The 9,417-nt window shown below is 47.0% G+C and overlaps 1 long non-coding RNA gene across 1 annotated transcript; it reads left to right on the top strand.

Moving 5' to 3' along the window:
* The first annotated feature begins 5,859 nt into the window (after positions 1 to 5,859).
* On the top strand, positions 5,860 to 9,264 carry LOC123255644. Its single transcript, XR_006506781.1, has 3 exons — positions 5,860 to 5,944; positions 6,415 to 6,456; positions 9,138 to 9,264. It is a non-coding gene; the product is annotated as an uncharacterized LOC123255644 (long non-coding RNA).
* The last annotated feature ends 153 nt before the right edge of the window (positions 9,265 to 9,417 follow it).

Raw genomic sequence — 9,417 nt, forward strand, 5'->3', positions numbered from 1 at the left:
TTATTTATTATTTTATTTTAAATTTGATTTTATTTTGTTATTTATTATTTTGGAGAATATATGACATTATTATCATGGCCACTCTTGTCCCTTGATCCACATTCAGCAGATTGAAACAACCAGAGACTCTAGAGAAATCTCTGGCCAGCATTTTGAAAACAGTACCCTGCCCCTGACTCGAGTGCGAGTCTCCGCTCTGACCATAGTGACCCCTCCCTCCCTGTGGCCCAGCCTCTGACAAGGAGCCCAGGCCCAGGCGTGACCCCCCCCCTCGCCTCAAGTCTGGCTGATGTCTGTCGGGTTTTCCCATTTTACTAAAAGGAGCCCCTGAAGGCCGCCTCATCCCACAGAGGCTTAACACATCAATTTCCTTCCCCCCAAGGTTTGCTTGTGGCCCATGACTCAAAGCCTCCACGGAATGGTTAACCGCAGCCTGGCGTGGTCTGTGTAGAACCATAGCGAGGGCGAAGCTGTGGCAGTACAATATTGGGCTGCTGTGTTTGCCCCTCGGCAAGGCGGGCTCCTTGGCTCCAACAGAGCCACGTCAGTTGGGCAGGGATGAATGAGGGCAGAGGCGGGGAGATCGGGGCAAACCTCTCACTCTGCAGCAGCCTCTCGGGCTAGGGATGCCACCTGGCAGAGAAACCCTGGGGTAGGAGTGAGCAGCATCTAGGGGGGAGAAATGGAACTGGGAATAGGGCCCCTCTTTCCCTAGTGTGTGCCAGACTCCCCAAAGACTGCTGGAGCAAATGCTCAGGGTCTCCCAGGGGACGAAGGATGGCTCAGGCTCGACCCTGGCCTTGGCAAGATCTTCTTCTGATCTGGCAAGGATCGTCTCTCTGCCAGACTGAAAAAGTGGACTGCCAGGGGACAGGGTGAGGTGCCAGTCTTATTTGCTGTCAGCGGGATGGCACAGGGATGGGCCATTTTTGGATGCCCAGCTTGCTGCTGCCCAAGCAGAGATGGGCTCAGAAGATAGGAAGCTCTCCAAAGAAGTCTTGGGTCAGAGATCATAAACCCCTTGAGGATAAGCATTGAACATTCAATTAATGTCCCCAAAGGTATGGAAAAACAGCGGGTCCCCCCCAAGGAGGGGCCATGGGGCCACGGGTCTCCCACCTTTCCCCTCCTTTCCACGGGGGTCCCAGGCAGATGACACTCAGAGCCCTGAGGTTTGCCCTTCGGTCTCCCCTGGCGACATCTCGGTGTCTCCCTGTGGTTCATTCTCATTAACCTTTCTTTCCTTTCTTCTCTCTCCCTGTCTCTTTCCTGACCTGCCCTTCTGGGACTTTCGGCATCTTCCTGGCTCCTTGTGACCTTGGCCTCTGTCCTCTGACCTCCTCAGCTGCTGCCTCTTCTCAATTCGGTGCGGCTAGCGCCTCCCCCAGTCATAAAAAGACGCACCTTTCAGGTAGATGCCTTCTCTTGATGCACTCAGTGACTCCTGCAAGGAAGGCTTCCAGGAGGAGGAGGCCAGCCAAGCCTCAGGGCTTGGAAGGGCAGTTTGACCTAGAACAAGAGCCCCAAACTTGCACAGGTTCAGTCACTCCAACAGACAACAAATCTCTCTTAAGTAGATTGCAGAAAACCCTGAGGTCCAGGATAAAAAAATGGTTCTTCTCATTGGTAAGGATAATTCCCATTTCTAGCGGGTGTAAACATTGAACAACCAGCAACCAACTCTGGGAGGTACCTAGGACAAGAATCCTTCTGTCCATTTTGCAGATGAGGAAATCAAGTCAGGCTTTTGTGAGACCTGGCAGAGCGAGTGCTGGACCAGCAGTCAGGAGACTTGAGTTCCATCACAGACCCTTCCACTTATTAGCTTTGTGGCTAGAGGCATATCACTTCTCTGAACCTCAGTTAAGTTACCTGTAAAATGGGGTTAATGTTGTCCGTGCTGTAGAAATGAAGGGGCTGAAATTTACCACGGATTTTTAACCCTTTTTTGTGCTGCGCCCCCACTGACAGCCAGTCTGGTGAAGCCCTTTTCAGAAGTCTTTTATTTTTATTTTTTAATTAATTGATTTGTTTGTTCCATTAAAATTCCTGATAATCTTTTTAAATCATCGAAGGGAATGCTGAATTTCAATTCAAGATTCGTGAAAATCAAAATGTCATTTTTTTTACAATCCAGATTCACAGACTCCCTTGAAAGCTCCCCACAGACCTCTTGGGGGGTGGGAGGGTCCATGGATTCCAGGTTAAGAGCCCCGGAAGTAGGTGGGCTCTTTCCGCTCTGAATCCTGTGATCTAATGGGGTTCGGTCCTGAGATCCTTTCCCCTGACTCTGGTACCAAAGCTGGTAAAAGGCAGAGCAGCTGTTTTAAAAAATCAAAACTTAAGTAAGAGTAGGGATCCCCCAAGCTGCCAGAAGCCTCCACCCAGGACACCCACCCTCCGACACGTGAGATTTAATAGCAGGTGATGCTGTAGGCACAGAATAGTTGCATGTACATATTATTATATCATGTCATTCTTCATTAAAGGCGCAGATAGGTGAGATGCTCTGGGCTATAACAGATAGTCAGGAAGACCTGGGTTGGAGTCCCACCTGGATATGTAGAGTGGGTGCCACCTTGGACAAGTGCCCCAGCCAACTCTCTAACGATGAGTTATAGAATTGCTGCTCCTAGAGGCTCAGTGGATTGAGAGTCAGACCTAGAGACGGGAGGTCCTGGGTTCAAATCTGGCCTCAGACACTTCCTAGCTGTGTCACCTTGGGCAAGTCACTGAACCCCTATTGCCTACCCTTACCGTTCTTCTGCCTTGGAACCAATATACAATATTGATTCTAAGACAGAAGGTAAGAGTTTAAAAAAAAAAAAAGCTGCTAATCCTATTGGGAAAGGAAATATCCACTGCAGTTGGCCTAGTTTCCTATACTAACGAAATAACCAGTCTGGTCCAAGTATCAGTAAAGGCTTGCTTTTGTAGAAAAACTTTTTCCTTCAACGGTCCTAGAGTAAGGATGATGGTAGCCGCTGACATTTTTATAGCACTCTGAGGTTTATGAAGCACCTTACACGATGCGTAGAGCGATCCTGAAAAGTAAGTGCTATGAATATCCCCATTTTACAGATGAGCAGTGCAAGGTTCTTAGAGGTAGGGGGTGCAGGCACGTTTGTCCCCGTTTGATAGATGGGCAAGCCAAGTCATCGGGGGCTCCAGTGAGTTTCTGGATCCCAGGACCCCAGACTCCAAATCCAGCATTCCACCTCCATCACCAGTCTACCCCAAGACAAGTCCTTGGCCAAGGTCTTTCAGCCGGTTAGTGATAGAAGTGGTCCCAGAGCCCAGGGTCCCTGATGGCCAGCCCCCAGTTCTTGGCACGTAACCAGACGGGGCTGGTTGTTGATCTGACTTCTCCTCCTCACAAGAGCTGAGCTCAGATTGTTTCTTAGAGGTCATGTAGAAAATATGTGAGCTAGCTGAGTATCTCTTGGAGCGTGGCTTTCATGGCTCCTTATATGGGTACGCTCAAAGTCTACGAAGCCTCTTTTCCATGCTTGTGCAAAAGAAAAGGGCTCGAATTCCCCCTGCCTGGGCTCCCCAGTAACACACACACACACACACACACGCACACACACACGCACGCACGCGCACACACACACGCAGTGAAGAGGATGGGCTTGCCGGCTCATCAGAAGATCATAAAATCCCCAGCTGGCCAGGACAGACCTCAGAGCCTATCTCGGCTCATCTCCCATCAGTTGGCCCGGGCAGAGCAGACGTGGAGGTGGGGGTGGATGTGATTGCCACGTCCAGGTGGAATGAGATTTTTTCTGTTTGGTCTCTGAGGGCAGAACAGGAGCAACAATGGCGTGATAGTGTTACAGAGAACCATTTCATCTTGACATGAGGGAAAACTTCCAAACACCTATAGAGCTGTCTGAAAGTGGAATGGGGGCTGCCTCAGGAAGGCTGCAGGGTATCAGGGCAAAAACATTGAATTTGGAGCCAGGAGACCCGAGTCAGGCACTTTACCAGGTAGAACAGATGGCTAGGTATTTGCTATTGCTGTTTGTCCTTTGTTTTTTTCTTCTTTTTTTAAACCCTCACCTTCCGTCTTAGAATCAATACTGTATATTGGTTCTAAGGCAGAAGAGTGGTAAGGGCTAGGCAATGGGGGTCAAGTGACTTGCCCAGGGTCACACAGCTGGGAAGTGTCTGAGGCCACATTTGAATCCAGGATCTTGTCCTTTGTTTTCAAAGAGGACCTCACAAGTTGATGTCTTGACTTGTGCCTGAATTAGATTTACCAGCACACTATAGAAAGCTGTGGGTCTGGACTCAGGAAGAGTTCAAATCTGGCCTCAGACAGACACTTCCTAGAAGGGAGACTCTAGGAAGTCACTGGGCCTCTGCCTGCCTCAGTTTTTGTCTGCCTCCATCTTGTATGTAAAATAGGGATAATAATCGTACCTCCCTCCCAGGGTTGTTGAGGGGATCAAATGAGGCAATAGTTGTAAAATACTTCTTAAACCTTAAGGAGTCTGAGCTTTTACTAGGAGATGAAGAGCCATAGGCGAGAGCCTTCGTTTCTGGGCCCCTCGGCTTCCTCCTTGGTAAAAGTGGGATCATTATAGCCACAACAACCTCAGAGAGTGCTTCAACATTCGCAAGATATTCTGACTTCCTCATGGGGTTGTTACGAGGAGAAAACATTAGCAAAATGTGTCACCCATCACGAGGGTCTTTACATGGAAGCTGGATGGCCTCGTGTCGAGAACTGTTGTGGAGGGAATTCCCACGGTAGGATGAGTTGGACAGACTGCCCTCGGAAGGCCCTTCTAACCCTGAGATTCTGTGTGAGATTCCAGTCCTCTTATGCCACCAGAGAGGAAACAAGACCTAGAAAGATGATGTGACTTGCCTAGGGTTACACAGCTCATGTGAGAAAGGAGGGATTTGAACTCAGGTCTCCTAATTCCAGGGCCGTCACCCTTTGTGCTAGGTTATGCTACTCTCTAGCGTATTGATTACTTAAAGAAAGAGAAATGAACAATTGACTAGTAGAAGAGATTCTGGAAGGGAGATGCTAGTGGACCCCTTAAAGATGATTCTGAAATCAAAGAATCTTCGGCCATTTAATTGGAAGGAACTTCAGCCATTTAGACCTCAGTTGGAAGGACCTGGAGGTCATCTAGTCCAACCCTTGACCAAACCATTGAATCTCCTTGATAACATCCTGGTTTTGCTCAAAGATCTCAAGTCTAGAACTCAAAACTTAACAACATGACTTGGTTCATTTGGGGCCAGCTTGAATTTTTGAGGAAATGTTTTCTTTCTATTAAGCCGAAATCATTCTCCATGTAACTCTTAAACATTGGTCCTAGAGTCTTGCTCTCCATTAGGGCCATCAGATTAGCCTCCATCTGATTAGGCCATTGACACTGATTGTTTACTTGAGAAAAAGGATAATTTTTTTTAAGATGAAGAAAATAAAATCAAAGTTCTTCCTCACAAATTTATTTCAGAGATTTATACTGCATGGTATGCCATCACTAAGCATCTCTGTGCCTTCCTGAGGCAATAAAACTTCATCCTTCTGAACCAGTTGGGAAAAGGCCAGTCTGGGAGTGCCCCCCTGCCCATGTCCCATTTGGACATCTCTCTTTTATGGGGCCTGATGCTCCTGGCTCTCCTCCTCTGGCTGCCACACGCCTTCCTGCATGTGATCACCAGTATCACCTCCTTCCTCACAATCATCACCATCACCTTCATCATCACTATCAGAGGGCTGAGGTTTCCCTGGGATGCATGACACAGTGGTGGGAGCCCCCATGGCTCTCGTCATCTAACTCCTTGTTTCCATGAACCTCAGGGTGAACAGGGACAAGCAGGCATCCAAGGCCCCCCTGGGCCACCTGGTCCCCCTGGACCTGCTGGACCTATTGGACCTCTGGGTAACCCAGGAGAGCCAGGGCCCATGGGACCACCTGTAAGTATGATCATCTCCTCATCATTATCTTCTCATGATCCCTCCCCATGACTTCTCATGCAGCCACTGAAATGGAGAATAAGTAACTGGTATCCACTCCTCCTACCCTACTGTCAGAATGACAGGAAGAAGCCTAGAAAAGGACCAGTGAGTTGGGGGTAGCCTCTGAGAAATTGTCTGCCCCTTCATCTTTCACACTGTTACCTGCAGAAACGCTAGTATCATTCCACCAGCCCGTGAGTTTGACCAGAGGCTTTCCAAGAGAGGAGGTAACATCTGGGCTGGGACTGAGAGCAGAAACAAGACCAGAAATCACCCTTCCTGCTCTTTAGTTGGTTCCAGGCTTCCAAGGCCAAGGAGCTGCCTTGAAAACAATCTCTAGACTGTTGGGTTCAGACAGAAGTGAAAGGAGGAGTGGGGACCCACCCCCCAGAGTCTCTCTAATGTTCCCTCTATCTCTTGTATCACAGGGCAGAGCAGGAGAGCCAGGGAAGCCAGGCAAGGATGGAAAGGTATGTATTTATGCTTCTGTTTGGGGCCTCTCTGCCAACCTGGTGACACTGTTGTGTGGTCATTGTAGCACTTGGAAAGAGCCCATTGGTTGAGCCAAAGGAGAATAGTAAGGCATAAACACCATTGGTCCAGAGATGATCCAATGGAGTGGTCATTTAGGCCATTCTTTTGCCTCCAAATGGAGTTTCATCCCAACTACAGCTCAAATAGGAATGTTACTAGGATCACAGGTTTCCAAAGCCCACTCATTGCAAGTCACATTCTTACAATTAAATACTAGTATGGGAGAAGAATATGGACAGTTGTTGTTTTTTTGGGTTTTTTTCCTTCTTTTAAATTTTATTTTTTAGAAAAAATTTTTCCATGGTTACATGATTCATATTCTTACTCTCCCCTCCACCCCCCAACACCCTCCCATACTGATGTGCATTTCTACTGGTTTCTTCATGTGTCATCGGTCAAGACCTATTTCCATATTATTGATAATTGCACTAGGGTGGTCATTTAGAGTCTACATCCTCAATCATGTCTTTATCAACCCATGTGTTCAAGCAGTTGTTTTTCTTCTGTGTTTCCTCTCCTGTAGTCCTTCCTCTGAATGTGGGTAGCATTCTTTTCCATAAATCCCTCAGAATTGTCCTGGATCATTGTATTGCTGCTAGTACATAAGTCCATTACATTCAATTTTACCACAGTGTATCAGTCTCTGTGTACAGTGTTCTTCTGGCTCTGCTCCTGTCATTCTGCATCAATTCCTGGAGGTCTTTCCAGTTCACATGGAATTCCTCCAGTTTATTATATGGACAATTCTTGTGAGAGATGGGAGAGTGCTGGCCTTGGAATCTGGAAACTAGGATTCAAATCCTGCTTCTGTTATTTACTCTATGAGATCATAGGAAATGGTCACATTTAATTACTCTGAGCCTCAGTTTCCCCAGATACCCGATAGGGATGATACTACACAGGGCTGTATTTTTTTCCAACCTGGAAGTGCTCTAGAATTCAGATGGACCTGTTATTGTGAAAGACACAACAGTCTAACCTAGTTCAACCCCAAGGACTATTGATTTTATAAAGTTCCAGGGCCATAGCAGATCACAGTACCCATCTGAGCCCACAAGAGCCCATCTTTCCTTTGGATCCTGTACTCCTTTCTTGCCCCACATTATTCCATGCGAAGTCAGCATTGTTATCCTCTCCCGAGTCCCCTGCCTGTCCCTTGGAAGTGGCCTTCACCCGAGAGAGAATGCAGCCATCCCTTCCAGGAGGTGGGAATAGCTGCCAAATCGGGGGCCCTCAGGGACTTGAGTGCATTCAGAAATAGCTTCAGGAAGCCTGAGCTGCTGGAAGAAGTTGGTTTTGGGGAAGGGATCTGAACTTGGAGACAGGCAGGGTTGGGGAGAAAGGAGGGTGTGGGGAGGAGAGCTGTGGACTTGGACCAAGCTATTCCATCTCCAAAAATGATCTCGCCCATTTTCATGGAAAAAAGCATTCCCCTCCCCAAAGGAGCTCATCATGCCTCCCTCAGACTCATTTTCTTCACTTTAAAAGGAGGAGGTTGGGCTAAATGATCTCAAAAGTCTCTCACCTCTCCAGAATCTGCTCTTTGCAATGCCTTGTGTAAACTCTCTTCTGGGCCATTAAATCTGCTTATAAATGCCAGAAACTCGTATTCTGCCCCAGGTGGCCTCTCCAGGGTCTGAATACCCCAAGGGTATTCTAGGGAAGGATGAGAGCCTTTCAGGAGAAAGCATTTGGACCAAAGTCTAAATCCCATCTTTGCTTCTTACCATTAGGGTTCTCACCTCTTAGACTCAACTGCCTGTTGGAAAAATGGGAATTTTAAACGGAACAACCCTAAGGGTGCCTTCTAGGTCCTCCATCCATTATGTTGAGAAGGGAGAATTGGTTCCCTATGAGTGTTCTCCTAGCCCTATCCCAACCACCCCCTTAAAAAAGTTTTATTAATGCCTTTTGTTTTTATGCCCATTACCTCTAGAAAGCCCTCTTCACTCCATACTGATCCCTCCCTTATAACATACAAAACAGGTTATGAAAAAGTATCTGCTATACTGACCTCATTTAATTAACCAACCAATCAGTAAAGGTTTATCAGGCACCTACTCTGTACCAGGCATCGTGCGATTATATCATCATATAACATCATCATTATATATCATCATATAATAATGAGTGTCGCCCACCTGTCTTCTCTGTGGAAAGGAGGGAGGCCCGCTCCATTCTTAAGTTTGCATTTGTCCAAAGCAAGAACTAGATTTCCTCCGTGATTGTTTTTGGTTTCCTTTACTTTGCAATCGTATTTATTGTTCTCCTCATTTTGCTTTGCCTCCATTTATACAAATCAACTTCTTTTGAGACATTTTCAAATTAGAGAAAGATAGAGCAGAAGAGACCTTATAGATCATTGGATTCAACCTCACATTTTAGAAGAGAAGAAGCTAACTCCCAGAGAAGCTACTTGTCCATGGCTGCTGAGGAGGAAGTGGTGTGGGCAAGACTTAAATTCAACAGTTTTTCCTTTTACCAACATAGTCTTGCATATGCCATGCTCAAGATGCCCCTGTGGGATTCCCAGACATCCTTTCTCTCCTTTGCTATTCCAGACCACTTAGAGAAGAAAAAAAAATGTCTCATATTCTGTTCTTCTTGTCACCTACAGGGCTTACCTGGATCTCCTGGACCAAAGGTGAGAGCTTGTTCTAGGAAGCAATGAAACAGTATGATAACTTGTGGTTGGGAGGGAGAGATAAAAGGAGGATGAGGGAGAGAGAAAGACAGAAAGAGATGCAGAGATAGAGATGATGGACAGAGAGAGAAGAAACAGAGATGGGGGTATAGAGAGAAGGAGGAAAAGAGAGAGATGAGCTATGGAAAAAAAAGAGAGGAATGGGAAGGGAGAGAAGGAAGGAAAGAGGAGAGGAGAGTCAGGGATACAGAGG

The sequence above is a fragment of the Gracilinanus agilis genome, unplaced genomic scaffold (assembly GCF_016433145.1).
Source record: "Gracilinanus agilis isolate LMUSP501 unplaced genomic scaffold, AgileGrace unplaced_scaffold49692, whole genome shotgun sequence".
Classification (NCBI taxonomy): domain Eukaryota; kingdom Metazoa; phylum Chordata; class Mammalia; order Didelphimorphia; family Didelphidae; genus Gracilinanus; species Gracilinanus agilis.